Below are 26,953 nucleotides of genomic sequence, written 5' to 3'. Positions count from 1 at the left end.
TGTTAACTGTTATTTGATTTATGAGTGCCTCATTTCATCCCAAAATCAAACCTAAACTAACAGGGTGCTGTAGTGAGGTCTGCCCCTACGAGTTTCTGACCAAGATACTTAAGATCAAATTTATTATGACCTTGGTCAAGAATATATCACACAAGTAAAGCTCCAGTAATAAGCCCATTATCATTTAAAATGGCAAGATTCTTCTCCAGGACCTGTAGAAAGGGCATCAGTGTTCTCAGCACCTCCTTTGTTTATAGGAGTACTATAAAAATTTACATGGAGCATATGAAAATATAGTTACTGAGTAATAAATTTTATTTCAATATTCTACATAGGCCAAATATTGCATACTTAACAATAACTTTATTTGCCTTATTAAATGTAGAATGGCTCTTTCAGAGAGACTTGAATGATTCAGGTCTGTCCAAGGAAGTTTGAACTGGTTTCCTCTCTTGATCAATTTCTCTTTTACAAGCAGAAGCATTCAAATGTACTCTGCTGACCTCAGAGCTGTTTAAAGTTTTGTAGTAGGCATTTGTGATTGTGGTGTGGTCATGGTGCTCCCACAGAACATCATCAATTACAACATTCTTTCTTTATCTCTCTCCTAAAACTTCAATGTGTTGAAAACTCAGAGAGGATTTATTTGATTTCTGACCAAAATAATAGCACAAGGGACATCTAAGTGGTAACTCTCCTCCCCTACTGTCCACAGGGTTTACTTGACCCTTTATTGACTGATGTTGTTGGACTATTCCATACTTAACTGGAAAGCAATAAAAAATAAAGTTATCCAGTCCTTGTCGCTGATGTAATAGAAGTCTCTCACAGAATTGTTAACCTAGATCTGAAACTAATCTGAGAGTACATGCCATTGCTTTCCTCCCTTTGTAAATATGTAAAAAAAAAAAGTTGAGAAGTGGGGTATACAAGTATGAATCTGAAATTAAAACGCAAAAGGTGGGGATCATATATTAAGAGTGGTTAGTACCAATACTACTCTTCAAGATTATTGATTTCTACCAATTGTCTCCTCCTAGCCAAGCCTCTAGTTTATACTCATTTTCTCACAACTTTCTGCTACATTTAATACTATTAGACTCATAAAATCTTTAGAACTGTTAGGAACCACTGAAGTCACCTGGAGCAGTAGTATTAAACTCCAACAGAAACAAAAATGGATCTCTCTTGGCCGCTTATTGTCTTAGAAAACCAGAAATTAACATTATGCATGTTATAGTGTATATTTATTTATTTTGTTAAACATTTCCCAATTACATTTTAATCTGGTTCCACCTGCACTGGGCAATTTTCCCAGCTGCCTGGGGCTCACAGGCTCTTAGTTTGATACCTCTGATCTAGACCAATCTCTTCCCAAATGCATGAATACTCATTATGATATCCCTGATACCTGATCATCCAGTCTCTACTCAAGCACTTCCGGTAACTGAGAGCTTGCCACCGTACAAGGTAGTTCCATTGCTGGAACCAATGGAAAATAATTCATGTTTGGATAATTGCAGTAGCTTTTTATGTAGTCTCTTTGTATCTCATATCCCCCAAATCTACTTGATTGACCAGGTGGATCTGAAATGCTGCTTTTCTTTGCTTTTTCATTGCATATTATGTCCAATTCTAATTCTTTAAGCAGACATTCAAGGTCTCTCATTACTTGCCATCACTTTACCTATTAAATCTTATCTCATAACCATCTCCAACAAAGACCCTGTGCACTCACAGACCCTGTACTGGTTCTCATCACAGCTTTCACACATTCCCTTCATCTGACATACCTTTCCCATTCATCTTTCCCAGTTCAGATTTTTTGCTTCTTTCGAGGTCTTATTGGACCTTCTCATCCATAAAGCTCCCTCAGATTCCATCCCATGATGATTCTTCTCTTCTCCAAATTATTGGAGCACTTCTTTGTCCTATGCAGTGTCATACTTGGTTATATATTGCTACTGATTCTCTAGTTTCAAGAATGCATACATAGTTTCTCCAACTATCTTAAAGGTAGAGAGCAGTCCTGTTTTTTGTATGTGTATCATCATGGTGCTAGTCATTGAGAGAATGCAAAATTTTGATAATGTAGCTGTCATAGAAATAAATTAAATCCACCTGGGAGTCTCATAAGAGAATGGCTTGTCTTCTGGGACTTTTCAAATTTGGAGGAAAAGAACTACTTCTTTTTCCAAGGACTTTTCTTCAACATGAAGAATACTGAGAAAATATTAAACTATTTTGAAGATACCACCACTTTTACTATCTTCAAGAGAAAAATGTCAAGAAATCTGACCTGGAGTAACAATATTGTAATTATGCCTTCATGGCCCCCTAACAAGATCCTAGACTAAGTTACTCTGAATATCCAGAATAGTAAGTACATCATTACTCACCAAGAGCTACTAGAATTTCAATATGACTTTAGCCTGTAATATATCCAGCCTTATCTTTGTAGTGGTCAGATACAGGAGGAGGGTAAACAATAGCATCAAAACCTTTGTGGTTTTTGTTGATATAAAATGTTCGTAAGCTTATAAGCTTAGACACCTGGTTTGCCTGCCCAGACAGGTGTTTACTGAACTCCTAGGACTCACCTGCCTAATAGATGCATAGCCATATCAGTTTTGATTGTGCATTGGTTTATTTTGAGAAAAGTCATAGAAACTATACAACCATCTCTGCAAACAATGGGAGGACAAGTGCATATTGACTAAGAAGGGGAAGGGGAAGATGGGGAAAATGATTAACTACAGTTTATCTCAATGTAGAAATCCATAGTCATTTTCAATAATGTTCACACACTGCTGTTTTGTTAAAAACCAGAAGTAGAATGAGGTCACTTAAGGAAGTGATGAATTCCCCATTACCAGAGCGAAAGCTAGATCTCCACCTCTCATCTAGATGGTTATAGTAGGGACATTTTACAAGTTCCCTTATGGGTTAGAATAAGTAACCACTCAGGCCCTTCTTGCTCTGTTTCCCTGATTCTAAAAGTAAGGAAAGTAACGAATGTGTTTAGGGTTATGTGAAGAAAATGAAATCTTCACTCACTTATCAGTTCATTCTGTTCTGTCTTCATCCACTTTGCTATCTTAGATGGAAAGCAGCTAGAGTTAAATGTCTTTCTCATTCACCTTTACATACTCACTATGGTATAGCAAGGTGGGACATGCAAATTAGTACTTGGGCTCAATCTCTTTCCCTGCACTAAGGGAGCTTAGTGTGACTTTATAGACTATTTATAGATTATTCACTGTGGTAAAAGCAAATAGTAACTAAAGTTTATTAATGGATATAGCTTCTAATAGTCTGTTAAAAAATATCTAAGAGTTATAGCTAGCTGAGGAAGATTTGGGCTTTACTTCAGGGTGCCAGAATGATGGAGGCAAACTGGTTCTTCCTTGTATATTGGCAAGTACTCTTCTCACCTCAGGGTTCTCTCCTGAGTAGAGATGTTACCCCTAGGGTTTCATTGCTGTGTCATGCTTCTTCTGGGGCCCATATTTCCCTCACAGTCCCAAGTTGTACATAGCTTAAACTCTCTGGGGGTTGGGTTGCAACTATACCTGGTACAACTGCACTAACCAACTGACTTTGCATCCAAAGCAAGTATTCCTAGTTAATAACTCTGGTGGGCCCTGTTCAGTATGGCCTCCTTATGGGGAGGAGGGAGAGGACAAAGAGGGGAAGAGAAGGAGCTTTATTCTGAGACTTGTGCTTTCTCTAATTATTTTTGTATCCTTTAAATTTTCACAGTTGACTAATTGGCAGATTAGGTAATGAATCTCTAGTGCAATGCTTGGTAATGAAGTATAGTTAAAGGAAGTACATTTGTATGAGCTGGAAAGGGTGGGGTTGACCTACAATATCGGAACATTACTCTCCTTCCTCTTCCTGACCATGCTTCCCATAGTAATAATGGTCATTACTCAGCTTCCTGTCTGGAGAGTCCATATTTCCACCTGCTAAAACTAGCAAACTGAACAGCAGTGTTCTGAATCTGTTGTTAAGCCTGAACCCTGATTTCATTCAATGAGACCTTTAAAGGAAAAAAAAAAAAGTATAGATAGCCATCAAGCTCTTTCAGGAGCAACTACACCCTGGGGAATCTAAGGTCAAAGACAGGGCTATCTCTGAGGTAGAGGCATGGTGGGGCTGCCAGGGCAAAGTAATGTTTTTATTCAGGTAAAATGAAGTTAAAATGAGCATAAAAGACAGCTCTAATGGGAAGTTTGTATCTCAAAAAAGCAACTGGGTACTGAGATTGGAGGGAGAGAAGGGAGAAAGGATATTGTTAGGCAGTCAGCCCCCGTATTGAAAAGGAATGATCATAGGATCATAGATTCGGGGATAGAAGAGATCTCAGAGGTCAGCTAATCCAACTTTTTAATTTTACCAAAGAGGAAACTGAGTTTCCAAACCTCCATTCCGAGTTACTCCAATTTCAAGGTTTGGTCCCTAATGGTACATTCAATACTATTCTCATGCACCCATATTGCCACCTCTAGTTTGAAATCTGAGATGGTTTTTCTACTTATATCTTCTCTTCCCACTCTATTTCATCAATGCTGAGAGAACTAAATGTTTTCTGATACTTTGCAGATCTCTGATCTCATCTACATAGGTACTTCTTCCAATGGTGCAAACCACAATACATCCATCCCTTTGTGTTCTGTGCTATTCTTGACCATGTCGTCTTGTAAATTTTCCATTCAGGGCAATCTAGTTCAGAGGTGTCAAACATGCCTGCAGCCCATGGCACCCACAACACTCTTGAGTGCTGTCTGAATCAGATTAAAATATACTTGGGAAGTATTTAACAAAATAAATTAATAAGCAGTAAAACAGAGATAATGTTAATATGTGGCTTTTTGATTCAATATGCAGAGCAGCTAGATGGTGCGGTGGATAGAATGTCAGGCCTGGAGTCAGAAAGACTCCTCTTCCTGAGTTCAAATCTGGCTTCAGACACTTACTAGTTGTATGATCCTGGGCAAGTCACTTAGCCCTGTTTACTTCAGTTTTCTCATCTGTAAAATGAGCAGAAGGAAATGGCAAACCACTCCAGTATCTTTTGCCAAGAAAGCCCCAAAAGGGGTCGCAAAGAATTGGAAACAACTGAACAAATTAATATACAGCCCACAAGGGTCTTTCTATGTGGTTTAGTGGTCCCCATGTCTATTTGAGTTTGATATCACTGTTCTAATTCTTTTACCTTGTTATGTGGACTGACCCTTGGTTATCTTTTGTTCTTGGTACATGACCAAACTACATGCTTTTCCAGTCATACATCTGTCTGATAACATCTTTAATACCATTTCTCTTGTGAAATTCTTGGCCGATAATGTTGCAGCCTATGCACACCAAGCATACACCTCTTAATTTGCCTTTTCAGTAACCTACAACTTTAATTCTGTTTCATGAGTTGGAGCCATAAAACATCACCAGAAGAATATTGTTGTTTTTAAAATGGGTCTTTGTTTCAGATGTACATTTGGGACCATTTAAGGCCCTATTTTTAAAAGCACAAATTCTCCAAAGGTCACACAGCTCTTTAGCTTTCTTTTCGTTTCCCAGCCCAGACCATTGTCTAGTGTCTATCCAACAGAGTTCCATGGCTTATTCAGCCAACTGAATATCATAGCCTGGATAATAGTCGCTCTTCATACACTTGTTTTTTCCAGTGTGAATGGACAACACATTTATCATTTCAAGGATATCCCTGATACAAGTATGAGAAGGAAATAGAAAGGCTTTTACAAGCTGTATGTGCTACAGAACACATCTTTGCACTTACAGTTGACTAAAAGGCCTAGGGAACATAGGTTCCCACTGTACTTAAAATTTGTTGATGATTTTTTAAAAAAATCATTTGATTAGTAAAGCAAAATAATTGATTAAATGGTTCTTCACCCAGCAAGCCCTTAAGCAACAAGATGTCCCCCTATGCATTAGTCAAAATCATATAGCAGCTGGAAAGGTTTGACAACAGAGATAACTTTGTTTAAACTTTTCTATTAATATTAATTGAGGCAGAAAACAGGGAGCCCTATCCTTGCCAAAGGCATTTGATACTGTCATGGAGACAGGTAGGTGATACAATGGATGGGGTCCTGGACCTGAAGTCTGGAAATCTTGGAGTCAAGAAGAACTGAGTTCAAATGTAAGTTCAGACATTTTCTAGCTATGTGACTCTGGGTAAGTCATTTAACCCTGTTTGCCTCAGTCTCCTCAACTGTGAGTTGAGGATCATAATAACACGTACTTCACAGGGTTGTTGTGAGGATAAAATGAGATAATGCTTGCAGTGTTTAGCACAGTGCCTGGCACATAGTAGACACTTAATAAATGCTCATTCCCTCTCCCTTCCCTTTCCCTGTATGTTCTGTCCAGTACAGCATCTAAGCGGAAGAGGGATTCCCTGCAAATAGCGAGGCCTTCCAGATACTCCTGTTTACAGTTGACATTGTGTTGAGTACATCAAACCCAGGATATATCACAGAGCTTCTTAAATATTTTCCATCACTCTGAATTAGCTAATTAAGCTAAAATAAACAACAAATTAAGGGGAAATTTTAAAATAGAATTGTAAAAGATTTGTTTTATCACAACTGCATGAGGTCATTTTGTTTTAGCTGGAATGTAGTATTGAGTCTCATAATTTGTGAGCTTAGAAAAATATTAACCGGCCTGTCTCTTAGTTGATATCAACCTAATTATAACTTCAGAGAAGAGGGCCTAAATAGGAGAAAAGACTGAACATGAAGAAAATGCACGTGGACATTCCTAAAATCTTGGATGGCTGTTAAGGATATCAGAATCCTTCAGACAATATTACTGACATTTTCTCTCAGTCGAAACCATTTTGGTTTCATTTTCTGCCAAACTTCCTTTCAAGGAGGAAGAGAAGGAGGAGGGGGAGGAAGGAAAGAAAGAAGAGGAGAAGGAGGAGAGGAAGAAGAGGAGGAGGAGATGAAGATGAGGAAGATGAGAGGAAGAGGAGGAAGAGATGAAGGAAGAAGAAGAGATAGAGGAGGAAGAAGGGCAGGAGGAAGAAAAGGAAGAAGAGGAAAAACAAAAGGAAGAAGAAAATGAAGAGAAAGGAGGACAGGAGGAAGAGGAAGGAGGAGGAGGAAGAACAGCAAAAAGGAAGAAGAGGAAGGAAAAAGGAAGAAGGAAGAAGGAAAAAAAGAAAAGGAGGTAGTGGCAGCACATAGATGTTTAAGGCATTGAGAGAGATTCTGTGATATTGGATTAGTTTTGTAACCATTATTTTATTTCACTTTTACTCCTGTAATAGTTTCTTGGATCTAACCACCTGTGTATATCTGGGCCATTAGGGGGCACCTGCAAACAATATATGAAGGAAGTCCCCATTTTCTGCCTCAGTGCAAGTCATTTGCTAAGTCTTTCTTTGCAATTGGTTGATCCATCCCATTTGCTATCCCTTTCACTCTCCACATTCTTGCTATCAGTTATTCTACTTGACCCCTTTTCTGTCCCAGACTCCTCCAATTCCCTGTCCTGTTGAAGTCAAATAAAGAGGATAAGAATGTGGGCGGAGGCCTCAGTGGGTGGAGGCCTCATAAGGTGACAACTGCACTAACCTGTCTTCCCTGCACAGTCATATTATTTGCAGATGAGGAAATGTTCCTTCCTACAGTTGCTGTTTAGGCAGAGCATCTCACTCCCACAGTCAGTCTCTCACTATCTGTGGGAATGTTGTCAGTAACTATGGTAGAGACTCTGGTCAGGGGATGGAGGAAACGAAATTCACTTAGAAAGGCAGAAAGAAAAATGGCAACTTCACAGCTCCAAGATGGGACCCAGATTTGGGGTAGGTTCAGAACATTTTTATTGCATGTAATTTTTTTCCACCTTAAAATGTTTGGAACAGTGAGGAGAATGAATTAGAAAATTATTTCTTCAGAGTTGACAAGCAAATACTCATTATTATTTTAATTTTTAATAAATGCTTGTTATTATTTTCATTACTCCCAGGAGAAGGTGATAAGCTGAAAGTGGAAATTCATGTCTAGCCCTTTTTTGTGGGTTTTATTTCTCTGACTGATAGTTTACCAGACACATTTAGAAAAAGAAAAGGTTGCTCTGCCTTTCCATACTTGATCTGGCCAGATGGCTGGATCACTCATTTGTAATATGAGAAATTAGACAGAAACTAACCAGGTAAACTTTTGGGTTTTAAGCTAACTTGGTTTTTTTTTTTCAGTTTCCTTCAGTCCAATTTTTGTAAGGGTGTTAGTGGTACCACTGATAACAGAAATGGAAACTTCTCTTAACACAGGTAAAAGGCCATTAGGACAGTATCTGAATTTTGTTTTGTTGAGAATAAAGGACCTCGGGATGATAAATGACTTATTGATCCCATGAAAACAAATGTAAGCAGGCATTTTCTGCTGGTGATATATACATTCATATGTACATACATATATGTACACATATGTTTTATATACATATATTATCATAATTTGTAAGGCCTAAAGATGTTGAGATATAAAGGCAGAGGTACAGCATAAAGAGCAATGGATTTGGAATCAAGGACCTGGGTTCAAATTCTGGCTTTGCGTGACCTTGTACAAGTCATTTGCCTGCTGCACGCCTCAGTTTTCTCATCTGGATAATAGTGGACCTAATGATCCGTAAGTTACCTTTCAGGTCCAAAATCCTATGCTTGACATCTATGATTGGATCATAGAATCCTAGCTTTATGGTTGGAGGGTATCTTAGGCCAACCTGTCATTTTACAGATAGCAGCAGAGTCCCAGAGAGGGGCAGTTACTATACTCGAGAGAGTAGCAAATCTTTCACTTCAATAAAATCTCTTTGCTTCTTCCACAGTAGTGAATTATCAGTCTGTTTGTTTATTTGACAAGTCCTAGGACCTCCCAAGAGTCATAAAAGATCACTAACTCCATTGGCTAATGCTTAACTCTGAAGGGTTTATGCTTCCCTTTTGACTGGGTTTGGCCTTAAATGGTCAAAACTACCTTCAGGCACTTTCCTCACTTAATGGTATTTTAAATGTTAGCTTAAATTGTCACTTGCCGGAGGAGTTCCTCCTGGAGTGATCAACTTTTTTTTTTTCCTGTTGACTAAAAATTTTGTTTTTATTTTTTTGTCTAGCATAAAATTACCTTTTAAATTTTTTAATAAAGGAAAGAATAGCAAGTTACGCATAGTAGATTTGCAGTTTCATATGCAATAATCTTATTTATTGTACTATGCTATGGAAATTCTTGTTTTATTCAATAAATTTAAAATAAAATAAATTTTTGAAAAAATTAAACAATAAAAAAATAAGAAATGTGGCGGGGGTGGGGGGAAGGAAATGTGACTATCCAATGAAACAGCAACTGATAGCATTTTCTTTACAAAAATCACAGATTCTGAGAGTTGGAAGAGGTCAAGGCTCTTTCCAAACCTGAATGAGAATCCAATCAGCATTATTCTCTGAAGCAACTGCTGTTAACATGTACACAGAATGTTGTTTAACTCCCCTTACAAACTACCTTTGTAATGCAAGCATGACTACTCATTAAAAGGCCATACATATAATACTGTATAAATATTTTGACCTGGTTTATTCAATAAAACTTAAGTCAAAGGAGATTTGAAAATGCCTACTATAGGCCACACCCTCAGTGGGTGCTGAGTAAATATTTATGATGACGATTATATGAGAAGATGTTACTAATACTGGATAGAGCACTAAATTAGAAATAATAAATTGGTTAACTGAGTCATAATCCTTGCTAGGGAAGCATATTAAGATTTGGCGTCAAGAGATCCAAGTTCAAATTCTAGCTTACATAGGCATCACAGCCTATGTGGCTATGATCATGAGCAACTTCCTTCACCTTTGTTTCCTTATCTGTAAAATGGCAACAGTATTGCTTATGCGGTATCCTTCATATAGTTCCTATGAAGAAAACATTAAAGTTATTAAGAAATGCAAGTAGGAATTATTATACAATCTGACCATGGAATACATACTTGGTTTTCCCCTCCTTCCTAAAAATGTTCTCTCCTTCTTAGAACAGTTTGTCTCTCCTTTGTCCCAAGTACATTCCTCCTTGTACCTATATCATACATGATTGTGTAGATATTCTATTATTGTCCCATCCTCCCATTAGTCTGAAGGCCTGCTTCTTGAGAGTATGGACAGTCATCTTTCTTCTATCTAACAAAAATTGTTGAGCAGAATTTTTTTTTTAGCTACATTATTAACCACTCTGGTACCTGAATAGTTTGCTTTTTTCCCCCTTACTCATTGTGAGGCCTGTGATGTTTGCATAAGGAACAGCTGCAGAGTCCAGTTTTTTTAGGATTCCTTTGGACCATGTGGCCATAGAGACAAAAGTGATGTAAATAAACACTGTACTCAATATCTTTATCCAGAAAGCACACAGGCGTGTGCTGAAGCCAGTTTGAACCAGCTATTGAGTGACTGTTCAATTTTTCAGTGTGAGCATACATCTCAGAAATCAAGAAATCAAGGGTTGTATTTATTGTTTTGTAGATTATCTAGACTTAAGAAAGTGATAGAGAGAAAATTAATAATGCATGTTAAATTTTAAAATGTGTCATGTACAGTTATTAAACAGTAAATAGCACATCTCTGGTTATAAGGATAAATGTGTTTAGTAAACACACTTGGATTTTTGTTGCATTTTTTATTCTCTATCACATCTTATATTTTACCACATCTTATACATAAGACTTCATCTTATATTTTCTTAAAATGGCCAAAATTGTTTTGGATCTGCTCAGAATTATTCATTCTATAAGAATGGTGCTATGTCTTTGTGGAGGAGAGAATAAAAGAACAAGAAAATCAAACACTTTGATATAAATAGAAAGTAATCAAAAGAATCTAATTACTACCCTACAAGTACATAATTAAAATTAAAAGCAGTCAATCACTTAAATATATAATCAGTCTCTTTAATAATCAAATGAATGAAAATTAGAATAATTGGAGGCATTTCTTCACATTTTCTAAACTTAATTTTGTTACTATGAGTTATTTTTCCTGAAATACAAAAACATACATATTGCATGCAGAATTGTAAGTTTTTGGAATCAGAACGTACTAACAGCATAGTGTTAGACATTAAAATATCTGATTTTTGACTCAATAATATCACACTTAGGTATATGCCATAAGAGTGTAATTTTTTTTTTAAAGGCAACTATCTTTATAAGAAACATATAGTAATGAGGCATAATACAGTGTTAGTATCCAAAGTGGGGGCCAGGGCCTCCTAGGCATCTGGGTCTACATCAGAGAGGTTTATGATCAAATAGTCAAAGGGTGGGAAGCTGGGTCATATCCTATTTTCCCTCAAATAATGGGACTTGTTTCCACCACAACCACAGCTACCTTTATCCTCTGGTTTTTCCCCACCATGTCCCTTCTTTCCATTGTATGTAAGTTCAAAACCTTCTCCCTTCTTCACTAGAAGTTGGCCCCTCAGGAAAAATCCCCTTGTTCCAGCATTCCTATCCCCTGTCTTTTAGGTTACTTCATGACTGCTGCAGGGATCCTACTAGGTACAAGTGGATAATTAGCGATAAGAGCCCCACCTCCCCCACTTTTCATTTTGGGTACAACAGAGTGAAGCTGTACAAATTGAAAAGATGTGGATAGATTACAATATGCACAGCCGATCTTCCTCCATTGTATTTCCATGCACATCCCCCTCTATCACCATATTTTTCTTTTGGTTGAGGTCACCACCATCCTTCCAGCCACTTAGGATTTCATCTCATCTTTCCTACTTCCATGTCTCTTCTGTCTATCCCATTGCTCACACAACTACGAACTTCAAGCCCAAATTACCTCTTCCCTAGACTATGATAATAGCCTCCTTAATGTTCTCCCTACTCTACACAGCTCTCAAGGTGATAATCCTTCACCAGAGGACTGATCATGCCATCCTCTTACTCAGTAAACTCCAGTGACTCGTTGGTGATTATGGCATCTGATATTATTATATCCTTTTTATTTGCTATGCTTTGTTATGCTCTATAATGTACATCAATAGTACAGTAGTAAATGTGTATAATTTATAAATAAGTAAATGTATACATGTTAGGGGTTCATGCTCAGTTTTTTTTAATTTTTAATTTTTAAAATTTATTGATGGAGTAGTTTTTCAAAAGTTTGAGACTGGTCTTGGAGGACATTAAGCTCAGAGTCAGGAAAGACCTTGGTTCAAATCCTGTCTCTAACACTTACTAGTTTAGTGGCCATGGGCAAATTAATGTGATCTCTTTGAACTTCTATTTCCTTCTCTATAAAATGGGGATAATGCCAGGATTATCTCTCACAGGTTCATTATGAATCTCCAATGAGAAAATATATTAAAGTGCTTTGAGGAGTGCCAAATGCTATAAAAAAAATCAGCTATTATTGTTATAGAAGTGGGGTTTTTTTGTAATGATGAAAAACCGAAAACCTATCAGTTGAGGAATAAACATACTATTTTATTACTCTAATGGAATTGGTGTTCCATTCACTCATGTCTGACTCTTTATGACCCTAAAAACCAGCACGCCAATACTGTCCATGGAGTTTTCTTGGCAAAAATACTGGAGCAATTTGCCATTTCTTTGTCTAATGGATTAAGGCAAACAGAGGTTAAGTGACTTGCCCAAGGGCACACAGCTAATAAGTTTCTGAGACCAGATTTTTGAACTCAAGTCTTCCTGACTCCAGGCCTGGCACTCTGTCCGCTGAACCACTTAGCTGCCTCCAAGGCAAACCAGTTAAATGACTTGCCCAGAATCATACAGCTAGTGAGTGTCTAAGGCTGGATTGGAACTCAGGTCTTCCTGACTCTAGAACCAGTCCTCCATCTACTGGGCTATCTGCCTGTCCCACTAACTCCATTCTAATAGAATACCATAATGCAATTAGGAATAACATGTATGAAAAATATAGATTCATATAGAATGATTTACACAAAATGAGGTAAAGCAAAAAAAATTTTTAAGTACAAATTAGAACTATATAAAAGAAAAATGTATACACACATCCATGAATAAATATACAAATAAAATGGAAGAAGACATTAGGCTTAACTGATAAAGTCATTACAGCTATATACAAGTTCCTTTCTCAAATCAGAAGTAACTTAAATCTATGAGGTTTTTTTTTAATTGTTAAGAGGAAGAATTTGTAAGTTTCAGTTCTGAAAGAGCTGATGTTAGTTGCATAACACAATCCAGATTGATTGTTGATGTATTCAGGAATCTCAGCTCAAGTCTCACCTTCCCTGCAAAGCTTTCCAAAAATGTCCCAGTCCTCTGCCTCTCAACTCTCCTGCCTCTGAAATGTCCTGATACCTATGACCTATACAACTTCTTCTCTTTTCATGTCCTCTCTCTCCCTAGGCCCTGCCTTGGACTCTGTTCCTAGTATAACACTCTCTGCTGAATAGATACTCAGTATGGATTTGATAGTAGTGGTGGTCTCTAATATTTGCAATGTAGTCTGTGACTATAAAGCAGGAGTTCTTAACCTAATAAATATCCAGGAACTTTTTCTAAGTGTAGTGATAAATTCTGTCCTAATAGAATTGGTTTCTTTTGTAATCCTGTGCATTTTATTTTATACATTTAAAAGCATTCTGAGAAGGGGTTTATAGGTTTTACTAGGCTGCCATACCATAAAAAAGGTTTAAAACTCCTGATAAAAATAATGACACAATATATAAAGTAATGAGACACACTGCGTATGGAGCCAGTTTCATTGCTTTATAGTCTCACGTTATACTTGAATTATGATTATTTTTTTTAAATTTCAGAGGCATACTCATAACCACAACAGCGCATCTGGGGAGCATGGTGGAGAATGAGTCAAGGGCTCCTATACTATGTAGAAATGTAGGGACAGGATTAAAATCAGTCCTAGCCAGTGCCTTTTCTGCAGATCTGAGAGTTGTCCTTTGTCTAGGATGTCTTTTTAGGATCTTTCCCTCTCCCCTCTTCACTGCGTCATCTAGGGGCTCTCTCAGTTAGCTTACACTAATTTAGAGACTCAGTGGCTGTGTTATCACTTATCATCTGATCCATGCATCTCTTATGCTGACAAACTTGAAGGAAACCTATTCCTTGTATAAGCTTGAATTGAAGCATATTATCAAAAACACTAAAAATTCTCATTTTGCTTACACCTCCCATTCAACAGCATATATCCCTTGAAAGAGAATTTTAATAAATCCAGCATCTGTTGGTGTCTCCAAGTTTTAGTCACTGTTGTGTTTTTGTTTCCACGTGAACATTGGCTTTTTGTGCCTTCTGCTCCATGGTGAGGCCCAACAAGTCTCTGTTCCAAAGAACAATATTTGCCCTGCTTTAAAAAGGTGACTTGAGTCCTTTGTGCTAGAAGTTTTCCAAAGAAGCCGGTTGATGGTTCTAAAATTTGGAAGGGCCTAAGTGTCTTAAGATGTCATATTTCCTAGTAATTCCTCAAGAGGGGTGATGCACCATACTGGATAAAGGCTCAGCCTTGGTCAGGAAGACCTTTGTTAAAGACCTGCTTCTAAATTAGCAGTAACGGATTGTTGAACTGAATTGGGAGAGTTACTTTGCAAAAACTAGAGGAATTGATTGTCTGTTGCTTTTAAATATAAAGTTGATTTTCAGGTGGCCTTGGTCTAGATTACATCCCTATGCTATAGAATAGAATTTCAGACCGAAGAGAAGTACTGTCTTGTTGAATTGGTCTTCCATATTTCAGTGTTTAATATTCCTTTCTTTCTTAGAATTTTACATATTTTGAAGTGTTCCATATCTTTGCAAATACTTTTTGAACCAAAACATGTGATCTATTTATAGAAGCAGCTAGGTGTCACAGTGGATATAGTACTGATCCTGGAGGCAGGAAGACCTGAATTCAAATCTGGCCTCAGACACCTACTAGCTGTGTGACCCTGGAAAAGTGACTTAACCTCTGCTTGTACATCTGTACAATAATAGTACCTACTTCCCAAGGTTGCTGTAAGGCTCAAATGAGGTAATAATTGTAAAGTGCTTAGTATAGTTAGTTCCTGGTATATAGTAGGAGCCTAATAAATGTTTAATTAATTTATTTTTTGCATACAAGGAAAAATTGTATCAGATTTCTGCATCAAATGACCACTTTACTATGTTATTTTCAGAAATGCCTGGGTTACCATGTTTTGGAAAGTAGCAGTCCAAAGACTAACAAAATTAGCCCAAGTGTGATATAGAATCTTGATCTTTAAGTCATTCACTATCTTCTCTTTTCATAACTGTCTACATTTTTAAAATATTGCTTAAGTAAGCTGTGTTAAAATTGTATCTTGTTCTGGTTCCCCTGACCACCTTCCCTTTTAGTCAACATAGTAAGTAAATTTATAAGCAACCAGTATAAAAGTAGCAATAGCAGAAAGTAAGATTGCAAAGCAGAGTCTAGAAATCATGTGGGTTCAGTTGTTACAGTCATGTCTGACTCTTCATGACACCATTTAGGGTTTTCTTGGCAAATATTGTGGAGTGGTTTGTCATTTCCTTCTCCAGCTCATTTTACAGATGAAGAAACTGAGGCACAGTGGGTTAAGTGACTTGCCCAGGGTCACACAGCTATAGTAAGTGTCTGAGGCCATATTTGAACTCAGGTCTTCCTGACTCCAGGCCCAGCACTCTATCTACTGTGCCACCTAACTGCCCAGAAATCACATAATCATATATTAATCTAAAATCACATCCTGGTAATATGTGCCAAATCAGGGGAAGCCATCTAGGTTTTCATCTCCCGGCCCTTTGGTCCTATGATATGTTAATCTTAGATAAATTCCAAACATCCAGTAAGACCAGCAGAACACCAAAGGATGCTGATAATTTTGAGGTGATGTGGACTTGTTAACTCTAGTTTTACTGGTAAGTTTGAGATGATCTGGATATGTTAATGAACTAACCCAAAGTGGCATAGATAAGAGGTAGTCTGTTCCCCAAAAGCACACTATAAACATGAGACTTCAAACTCCTGCCCAACCCCACCACCCCAGCCTGCTTCCATCTCTGCTGAGGCCATACTGCCAAGTGTGCCCAACTCTGATCTAAGGTTATGTGATTACTGTGCCTCTCCCCCTCCCCAGAAAAGTCAAGTGAGCTATTTACTGTTTAGTAACTGTCTTTCCAAAGTAACATGGGTAGTAGTGAAGCAAACCTTGTTTGTTCTTAATCCAAACGTAGTGATCTTTCAATTAAACAACACTGCCTTTACAGACAGCCCAATATAGGTTTCTTTGCTGGTAATGTATTTCTTTAAGTACTCTGTTCAGATATCTCTAAATGATTTTCAAATGCCTTTAGTCAAATAAATTCTGTAGAGTCAGCACTAATTCTGACCCAGAATCAATGAAACAAATGGTAATGATGCACATGAGCAGACTGAGGAGAGTTGTCCCGGGCAATCAGTGTGTGGTGGTAGGTTTTTTTTTTTCTTTCTCTTCTTCCCTTTCCCCCAGCCCTGAAGCCTTCTGAGGCCTGCAATACTGGCAGTTTGCCAGCTTTTGTATCAAAACTGAAGATTTCACTTTGGAACCAAGGCTTGGCTTCAGCCACTTGTTCATCTTGGGTTAAACTCCGCAAGTGACCGCTTAATGATGCTTCTTAAAAGATGCATTAGCTCTCACATCAGGTCCCTTTCTCTACACCTTTACCTCATTTTGCGGATTGATTTCTGGGTAACAGCCTCCATCACGATGCCAAGTTCTTGAAGGGAGCTTTGAGCCAACTAGCCTTTGAAAAATTAATGATGGGCTTATTGGAATGCGAGGATGGTTTTAAAAGAGCTTTTGAACCTAAATCTGTGAAAAATGAATGTGGATGTGCAGTGGTAAAAGCACCTGAGGTAAGCGTTCTTTCTAAAATATATTCTTGGCTTTTTCTCCATTGTGTGTCTGTCTCTGATTCTGCTGATGGCAGTGCCGCTATTGTTCTTTTAAAAAGTGAGCTTCAAAGCCATTGCAAAGATCATGTCTTTGTACTTTAACCTTGTCTTAGGAGTCTTGAGAAACTTTTAAAGAATAAAAAAAATTACTTTTTTGAATTGCTGAAAATATAGGCAAGTTATGAAATGCAGTGTGTTCCAAAAGTCTTATTGCAGTTTCAAGCTTTAATAGCTTAAATAATAGCTTTTAATATATGGTTAATATTAATAAATGTAATATAATATTAATTATAAACAATAAGAAATTTATATAAATAATATTTAATAATAGCTATTAAAGCTTGAAACTGCACCAAGACTTTTGGCACACTCTGTATATTAATTTTTTTTTAATTTGGGAAAGATTTAATTTATCTAATCAACACTTTGGTATGGTTTGTAGTACTTTTAAAAGAGATTTTTGCTAAGTAGCCTCTCGAGGATTGACTTAAGTGGGGATGTCTTTAATCATTTATGTATTAAAAACTTTAATATGTATTTTCTCCAAAAGCAGAATATGGATTTTAGCTGGTATGTATTTGTAAATGAAGCAACTAAAATGGATTAAGAAATACTAATCCTGGAAGTGGAGTAGCGTAGGTTTTGACTACTTATGATCACAGAATGATTTGACATCTTAAAAACAAACGAATAGAAAGCACCTGATTTTGAATATACTTATAGCTTTCCTTTTCAAGTTTTCCTACTGTATATGCTTGTGAGTGACACTAAAAGTCAGTCTCCTGATTATATTTCATTTAGTGATATCTATCTCCTTCTCTTATAGGATATGTCATTTCCAATTGGCCTCACTCAAGGCAATTAGATTTTCAGTGTATTGGCATTAAGTGCCAATCTTTCATCAGAATGGAAAGAACTGATGTAGCTATAATAGGAGATGATTATGATGAATTCAGCTTTTTTCTTCTTCAAAAAATGTCATCTTTAACATCTACCCAAACAGATGTCTCCTGATATTTGCTTTCTTTTATTTGAGGTCAGTGAGTTGTATGTTTTCCCTTCCCCATCTAACCTTCCTTCTCCTTCAGATGAAAAATTCCATCTGTCATGCATAATTAAAATTTTCTCCTATAGAAGGATACTTGAGGATAATATGGGATATATGTTATAATTAAATTACTAGAAAAAGTAGTTGAACAAATGTCTTGATTTTCTAGGCTTTATGAAATTCTCTCTTGTTTTTCTCCTTTTACAAATAATTCCATCTGAATTGAGTTCAGGATTTACAATGTTTATCTTTTTTTTTTAATTGAATGAAATCTTTTTTCTTTGACTTCCAGTATTGAATTGCATTTTATCTTAATCTCAGAAAATCTCAGAAATTAAGTGTTCTATGTAGGTGAGCTAATTTTAATTATCTCTTGTTCCATGATTGGAAGCATTTAATTCTTCCAGTACTTCACTCTGCTTATTCTCTTGTGGTTGGAGGCCTCTGGTGAGGGGATCAGTGTGCTGGAAAAAGCACACACACGGGGAGAGAGAGAGAGAGAGAGAGAGAGAGAGAGAGAGAGAGAGAGAGAGAGAGAGAGAGAGAGAGAGAGAGAGAGAGATCTTAAGCTGTTGCCTGGTATGATTTCAGGCTAGAAGATGTTTACAAAAAAAAATATCTCTCTGGCTTGGCATGGCATCACCTTCTTCAGTATCTGGAGGTTCTTAAAAGTCACTTCTTTGGGTTAAACCATGAAGGCAGGGCATTGTCTCCAGGAGGCCACTATTAGAAAGAATTTGTATTAGCTGGGAAGGAGAACAGGCAGGAAGACAGAACCTCATAAAATTTTAGAATCTTAGCATAGGAAAGAACCTTAGTCCAACTTTTTAGCAAACTCATAAATCCCTCTCTCCATACCAATGCCTGGCAGCAATAAATCAGTTTCTATCCCTCTAGGTCTCTTTCACTGTCATATGAACATGGATCTATTTAGTTGATCTCTTAAATTCATACATAACCATGATGAATAAAATATAGGAGTAATACATTTCAAGGTAAGATATGACTCTGGATGATGAACAGTCTAGAAAAGACAAGGAACATAAAAAGAGTCCTAAGTAATGTTTGGAATAGCATCAGGAAATGAGAGGGACGCCAGGCCCAAAGCATTGGGATTAGGTAAGGGAATGTGGAATAGGAAAGGAGAATTAGCCAAAGTCAGAATTCTCTTACATCAATTCTACCTGGGCCAAACCTGGAGGCTCCTAATGCTGCCACCACTCTACTCTTGGGGATGAAGGGTGTGAGGGCTGGAAGTCAAATTAGGCCAGTAGAGAGTGTCATATTTTTTTTTTCTGTGTACCTAGAAGAGGATTCATTTGCTTTACCTCTTTGACCCACTGGCACTTCTATTTATATTGACCATGGCAATGCTGATAGAAGATTAACAAATGCAATTTGAAAAAAAGGAAAAATGTTCTTCAATTAAGAGCAAAGTAGACTCCTTGTGCTGCTGAATTGGAAGTCAGTATTGTAGGTGACTCCTGCTGCTTGGTGACCATAATTCTTTTCTTTTTATATTATATATAATATGTAATCATTGTAAATAGTGATTATACCATATTTTGACATTGGTGACTTTTTGATAAAAAGATAAGAACATTTGTTGCTTTGAAGTTCATTAAAATTATCACCACCCTGTGGCTAAGATACAAATACTTCAACAGTATTTCCATTCCTCAATGATTCCATGATCTCAGGATGGGAGTATTTCCTCCATTGGTGCTAATGGCTACCCAACTGTACTCTCTTGTCCATGTTCCCTCTGAAATCCTCCTGAGGATCCACCTAGCATGCTAGATATCTTTCACTAGGTGTCTTTATGTTTCATAAATCCTTGTGAAGCACTTTGAGGATCCATGTTATTCCATTCTCTTGACATGTAACCAATCCACCTCCTTCTCTGATCTCAAATTTACACAGTGACAGCTCCTGCAAATTTTCCTGAGTGAAAGTCACTGTTGGAAAAATGCTACATAAACTACATTGTTATAAAAATAAACTTTCTTGAACTTGCTTATTGAGAGATTTTAGAAACCTTGAGAAAAAAATTCCAGTTAGAAAGAACAAAGTATCTTTTTACTACTGGAATATGGGCTGAGATTTAGACATCCTAGGTTCTGGTCCTGGCTCTGTTACTAATTTGCTGCATAACCATGGACAAGTCAATTCACCTCTTTGTGCCTTAGTTTCCTCATATATAACATCATCATCATCATAATAATATAGTTAGCATTTTTATAGCACTTCAAGGTTTAAAAAGCACTTTATAAATATTATCTCATTTTTTTCCTTAAAAACAACCCTGGGAATTAAGTGCTATTATTATCCCCATTTTACAGATGAGGAAATTGAGGTAGATAGACATTAAGTGATTTGCCGAGGGTCACATAGCTAGTAGTTGTCTTAGACTGGGTTTTAACTCAGTTCTTCCTAGCTCCAGTTACTGCAATCTCTCCACTGTGCTGTCCACATGATCTATAAAGTCTCTCCCAATTCTAAAGACCTACAATTCTAAACATTCGTAAGGAATGAGTATTGACCTAACTTTTTAAGTTCACTCCTACCCTTGCCCAGTTTAAAAAAAGAGAAGTGGAAAATGGTTGCTTCCAGATATTTGACACAAAGGGTGCTATAGGATATGCTGTATCAGACAGCTAGGTAGGACAGTGGATAGAATGCTAAACCTGAAGTCAGGAAGACTTGAGTTCAAATGTGACCTCAGACATTTACCAGCTGTGTGACTCTGGGCAAGTCACTTAACCTTGTTTGCTTCAGTTTCCTCATCTATAAAATGAGCTGGAGGACATGGCAAACCACTCCAATATCTTTGCCAAGAAAATCCCATATGGGGTCACGAAGAGTCAGACATGACTGAAACTACTGAACAACAAATGCTATAGGAAGGACTTAAGTGGTCAGATGTTAGGTAGTAGGAAAGGTAGTAGAAGTAACATATTCAGTACTTATAGATGATGTTCTGGCTTTCCATTTCATGTCCCCATTTGTCAGTCCACTGGTTCTTCATTGTCAGAAGCTGGAAGGTGGCTGCATGACCATGACTCCCCAATAGTCAATAGTGACAGGTGACTTCTGTTAAGCAGCCAAACTTCAGGGGAGTTATTTGCGTGGTAATCATACTATTGGTAATTGGGCAAGAAATTTCATTCTCTTTACCTTTTAATGATCAGTATATTGAACCAAAGATTATGCTTAACTCAGGCCCTTAAATAGTCTGCCATATCATGGATAGGTGTACTTCTCCATTGCTGTAAGTAAATCTTGCCATAAATTTCAAGTATGTAGTCTCCCATCTTTTACCTGAAATCAATGTCAAGGCAAGTTTTAGCTAGGTATGCCGTGAATTGCATGGAATATACACTTATAACTTCATAGATGAACATCAGTGTATTTTTTTGTATTTTTGCTGCTATACCAGGAGCAAAGTAAAAAAAATTTGAGAACATATATCTTATCAAAGCTGCCTATTTGGAAATCATAGCTTTATTATAATTCATTTTTAAGGATCTGCCTTTATAAGTAGAAGTTATAAATCAATTGGATGTGGTTTCAGACTAATTCTTTATCTGTACAAAGCATTAGTCGGTGAAGCTGCAACTATTGCCACCCTTCATTTATCTCCTGAGAGTAATGAGTCCTTGAAAATACTGCCTAGGAAAAGACACACATGAAGATGCCAAACTTTAATTCTCCTGATTTTTCCAGTCAGCTGTAGGCAATCTATTTCCGCATATTATTTCGTTCTTCATCTACAAGTGATATCCACTTGTTCTAGCCAGCTGCTTTGCAAATGTGTGCTCACAACTGCCAGAAAAGCAATTCCTAATGCACACTCTACAGATACAGCTTTACTTTCATATAGAAAAGATTGCATTATAATTACTATAGCTGTATTAATGGAAGATCTACACTCCATTGAAGGGGTGTCACCAGTGCCTTTGAGCCCTTGCTATTTTTCCAATAGAGTAATGGACCTGTGGTCCCATTGAGGTAAGTATTCCTTTCCAACAAAGCGCATCATAATCATCCCAGAAATCCGCTGCAACCTTTGCCTGTATCCTTTCATAATTTCTTCATGGGATTCCACCTAATATGCTAGGGGCCTTCCTTGCCTCCTCTTTATTACAAAGATAGCAATGGTAAACACAAGCTGTAGAGAGATAATAACTTCTTTGCTATTGATATGTAACTAGATTGTTGTCTCTTTTGATGATACCTCTTTTACTCTTCTTCTTCATAATTCCTTCTTTGAAACATGTTGTAGCCCTCCCACTCCACCATGAACCTCTCTTTTGCCTTTGGAGGATACTCAAGTTTTTGCCATCTTCCCTTATGTCCATATAGGCATTAAAGTCACCAAGATTCAGTGTGTTAATTTAACTTTCAGAGTTCTTGCAAATTCATCATAAAATTTCTCTACCTTTTCAACCCCTGCAACAGATATTGGCATATAATCTGCATTTCTTTTGTGATCATCTTTTTGTAGATACTTACTGTAGCCATTAGGCTATATGCTTCCCTGTTAGATTGTGACCTATTGAGAGCTGGAACTGCTTTATTTTCATTTCTTTGTATTCCTAGCACTTAGCACAGTGCCAGGCACATAGTAGATGCTTACTAAAGCTAGTTGACTGACTGAACATTACAAAATCAGATGAACAAATGTCCTACAAAAAGATGTTTCTTGCTGGTTTTGGACATATTAAAAAACCAGCTTCACAAATTCCTTTATTTGCTTCCCTCAAAAGACTCTGTAATCCACCCTTATATTTGGCTATAACTTCCTTTTGTCTTCTGGTTTTATTGAGAGCAAAAATATCACAAATGATATAATTGGATTCCTCCAGTAGTATGTCTATTCACTGGACAAGGATTTAGGTATTGATAATGCTTACAACTAAGCAGTTTTATAAACTATTTAAAACTGGATAATTCTTACAACCCTTGGCCCCTTCTTTCCCCTTTCCATCACTGTTATTACAGAAGCAGAAGGAGGGTCTATAATAAATAGGGCCATATTGTAGTTTTTCTGTTTTATGGGCTGCTATGACCAAAAAGTGCATGGCCACATGGCCAATCTACTAGCCTTTCTGTTCTTAAGTTGTCAGGACCATAATTAAAGTCCTTCCAGCTTTGTAGAACCTGACAAGATTTGTGCTTCACTTACACAGTCTTTGAGAGCCTGCATGACAAAATGAGGCATCAATGGGGGACTTTGGGTAGCACTTGCTTTAAGACTAGCATTTGCCTGATAGCTCCTTTGAGCAACACATAACCTGAATACACAGTGAGATTTTTTTTAAAGTGACCCAAAACTAAATGGTAGTAATAGTAGCAGCAGCAGCAGCAGCAATAGTGGTGGTGGTGGTGGTGGTGGTGGTGGTGGTGGTAGTAGTAGTAATGTTTGCAAAGCACTTTTCAGATATTATCTCATTTTATCCCCAAAACAATCCTGGGAGGTAGGTGCTCTTGTTATATCCCCATTTCACAAATGTGAAAACTGAAGCAGACGGAGATTAAGTGATTTGTCCAGGGTCACACAGCTCTATCTGAAGCCAGATTTGGACTCACCTTCCTGACTCTAGGTCCAGTGCTCTATCTACTGTGCAACCTCCTGGCATTGGTAAAATAGCTTATGTTTGCATAGCATTTTATAAAAGCTTTTAAAGTACTTTCACATACATTATTACACTTAATTCCCACAACAACCCAGTAGGTCTTATTGCTCCCATTTTATAGTTACAAAAAATGAGATTATGGAGATTGTCCAGTGCCTGAGGTTGCCCTGTTACTATGGGACTCTTAGGTCTTCTGACTCTTGAGAACAGAGCTCTTTCAATTCTGCTACGTGGTTTCTTGTATACCACAGTGCTCCTCTGGAAAGGATCTTAGAGATCATCCAGTCTAATCTCTGCTTCAAGATGAGGACACTGAAGCCCAGAAAGATTGTGATTTCCCCAAAGTCTCACAGTTTGTAAGGAGGATTTGAATCCAGTCCTAGTCCAGGACTCTTTCCGTTATAGGCTGCCTTCCTGCAAATGTAATCAGTTGTTAATCCTCAGTCTTTGTGTACTAGGTACCATATATACACATGATTTAAGGACAATTTGGAAAGAAGGTGGATATGAAAGAAAAAGAGAAGCTTTGAAGTTGGATTCAGTCTGGCATCACTTTAAGATTACAGCATCAAAGATCTAGAGCTAAAAAGGGTTCTAGAGGCTGTCTAGTTCAAGCCCACATTTTACAGATAATGAAACTGAGACCTAGAAGATTAAATAAAGATGAGGAAAGAAAACAGGGAAGACTTCCCAGGTTGGGGAGAACTTTAAATGACAAACAGAGAAGTTTATATTTAGACGTAATAGGAAACAACGGCAACTCCATGAGCAGTGTGCCTACTCTGCTAGACACAAGCCTTTCCATTCTTAGTTTGGTCAGATCTATACTTAAGAAAAATACTCTGGCAGCTGAAGGGAGCACTGATTGGAGACTTGAGATAGGGAGACCAGTTAGAAGAGTATTGCTGAGAATGGCTGAACAATCGTGTATGAATATTATGGAATACTATTTTGCTGAAAAAAATAAAGGGATAGTTTCTAAGAAGCTGGGAAGATTTATATGAACTGATATAGAGGGAAGTTAGCAGAACCAATATTGTCAGATTCTGGTACACTTAAGAACTCTAATCAGTGTAATGATCAACCATGATTCCAAACACCAATGATGCTTACCTCATGACAGAGAGGTAATAGGCGAATGTGCAGGACATAACACATATTTTTGTATATCACCAATATGGAAACATTTTGCTTGTCTATGCTTGTTTGTTACAAGGGTTTTATTTTTCTTTTTTCCTTAATGGGAAAAAATGTTTGATAATTTTTTTAAAAATTACTGCAAAAGTCAACGTGAGAAGTAAAGGCTTGCTCTGTGGCTATAAATGGGGAGAAAAGGACTTAAATGAAAGATCTTATGAAGGTAGAAATAATAAGCCATGGAAATAGATTAGATATGTAAAGTGAATGAAAGTGAAGAGTTGAAGATGACACAGAGATTGTGAGGCTGGTGACTAGAAGGATGGTGGTGCCTTTAATAGTAATAGGGAAGTTGGGAAGAGCAAAGGGCTTACAGCAAAAGATATAAAGTTCTGTTTTAGACATACTGAGTCTGAGAACCTACAGGATATCCAGTTCAAGACATGTCAAAGATAGTTGGTGACATAGGACTGGAGCTCAGGACACATATACACGTGTGTGTGTGTACAAATATGTGTGTGTGTGTGTATGTATGTATGTATATATATATATATATATATATATATATATATACACACACACACATAAATATGAATCATCCCCATAGAGATGATAATTGAACTTATAGGAGCTGATGAGATCTCCAGGTGAACTAATATAGAGCAAAAAGATAAGCAGGCCAGAGAAAGTGCCTTGGGGGAATCCACAATTCTAGGTATAAGATGAATGGAGAATCATCAGTGAAGACTGCAAAGGAATAATCAGACAGATAGGAGAACAAGGAAAGAGCACTGTCACACTGTCATGAAAACGTAGAGAGGAGAGAGTTTCCAGGAGTAGAATTTGGAAAGCTTTCTTCTGTCTTAATGAGAGGTATTAGCTCATTTTGACAACCTAACATGGGTTGTGACACAGTATTTAGATGCTGGGTGAACTCTACTGACTTGAACTAATTCATAAATAATGTTTTTTTGTGAGTTTTTCTTGGGTTTTTGTTGTTGTTTTTAAAGAAGATGTTCAAGATTCTTACTTGCAAATTTATCTTGTAACCAAGTCAACACAATTCAGATGAGGAGTCACTATTTGATATCTGTTTTACCAAATTGATAAGGCTATCCTGAGTCTTCTTTTCCTCTTCCTCTAGACTCTCTCATTTGGTGGCCTCATCAGTTCCCATTCATTCAGTCACATTTATACAGATAATTCCCAGATATATATGTATATATATATATGCATATATATATATATATGTGTGTGTGTGTGTGTGTGCGCACACACACACACACACACACACGCACACACACACACACACAGCCCCAGTTTCGCTCCTGAGCTACAGTCTTACCTCACCAACTACCTCTTGAGCATCTAGAACTGGATGTCCTATAGACATCTCAAATTCATCACGTCCAAAATAGAACTCATTATCTTTTCGCACAACATTCCCCTTTTCTCAACTTTCCCATCCTTACAGGGGCCTACTATGTCCCACTCATCCGTGTTAACAATCTTAGTGTCATTTAATTGGTCTTCCTGTTTCCCCTCCCTAATCAGATACCTCAGCTCAGTCCTTCACCCAGCTGCCAAAGTGATTTTGCTGAAGCTCAGGTCTGACCATGTCACTCACCTTCTTAATAAACTCTAGTGGTTGTCCTATTGCCTCCAGGGTCAAATATAAAATCCTCTGGCTTTTAAAGCCCTTCATGATGACTTCATTTTAGTTTTCCAGTCTTTTTACACTCTGTCCTCCATTATGGACTCTAATGCAGAAACATGACACTCCACCTCTCTTTTTACTGGCTGTCTCTTATGCATGGAATGCTCTCCTTCTTCATCTTTGTCTCCTGACTTCCTTAGAGTCCTTCAAGTCTCATTGCCGAGGTCTCCCACTGCCTCCAGGGCTACTTCCAGTTGTCCTGATCTGTATCTTGCCACTGGACCCAGATGGGTCTGGAGGAGAAAGTGAGGCTGGTGACTTTGCATAGCCCTCACTCGCTTAAATCCAGTTCACTTGCATGTGAATTGGCAAGAGGCTGTGGAATTAAAAGGGAGGACCCTCAGAAAGGTTGGGAACCACTGGTATACACAATTTATTGTTATTAATAATACATTAATAATTAATAATAACAATTTTGACATCACTTCCCTGATGTCATGGTCCTCTTCGAGACTGAAAGA

This window comes from Phascolarctos cinereus, unplaced genomic scaffold (genome assembly GCF_003287225.1).
Source record: "Phascolarctos cinereus isolate Bilbo 61053 unplaced genomic scaffold, phaCin_HiC Scaffold_5;HRSCAF=322, whole genome shotgun sequence".
In the NCBI taxonomy this organism is placed as follows: domain Eukaryota; kingdom Metazoa; phylum Chordata; class Mammalia; order Diprotodontia; family Phascolarctidae; genus Phascolarctos; species Phascolarctos cinereus.
Note: the sequence above shows the minus strand (reverse complement) of the source record.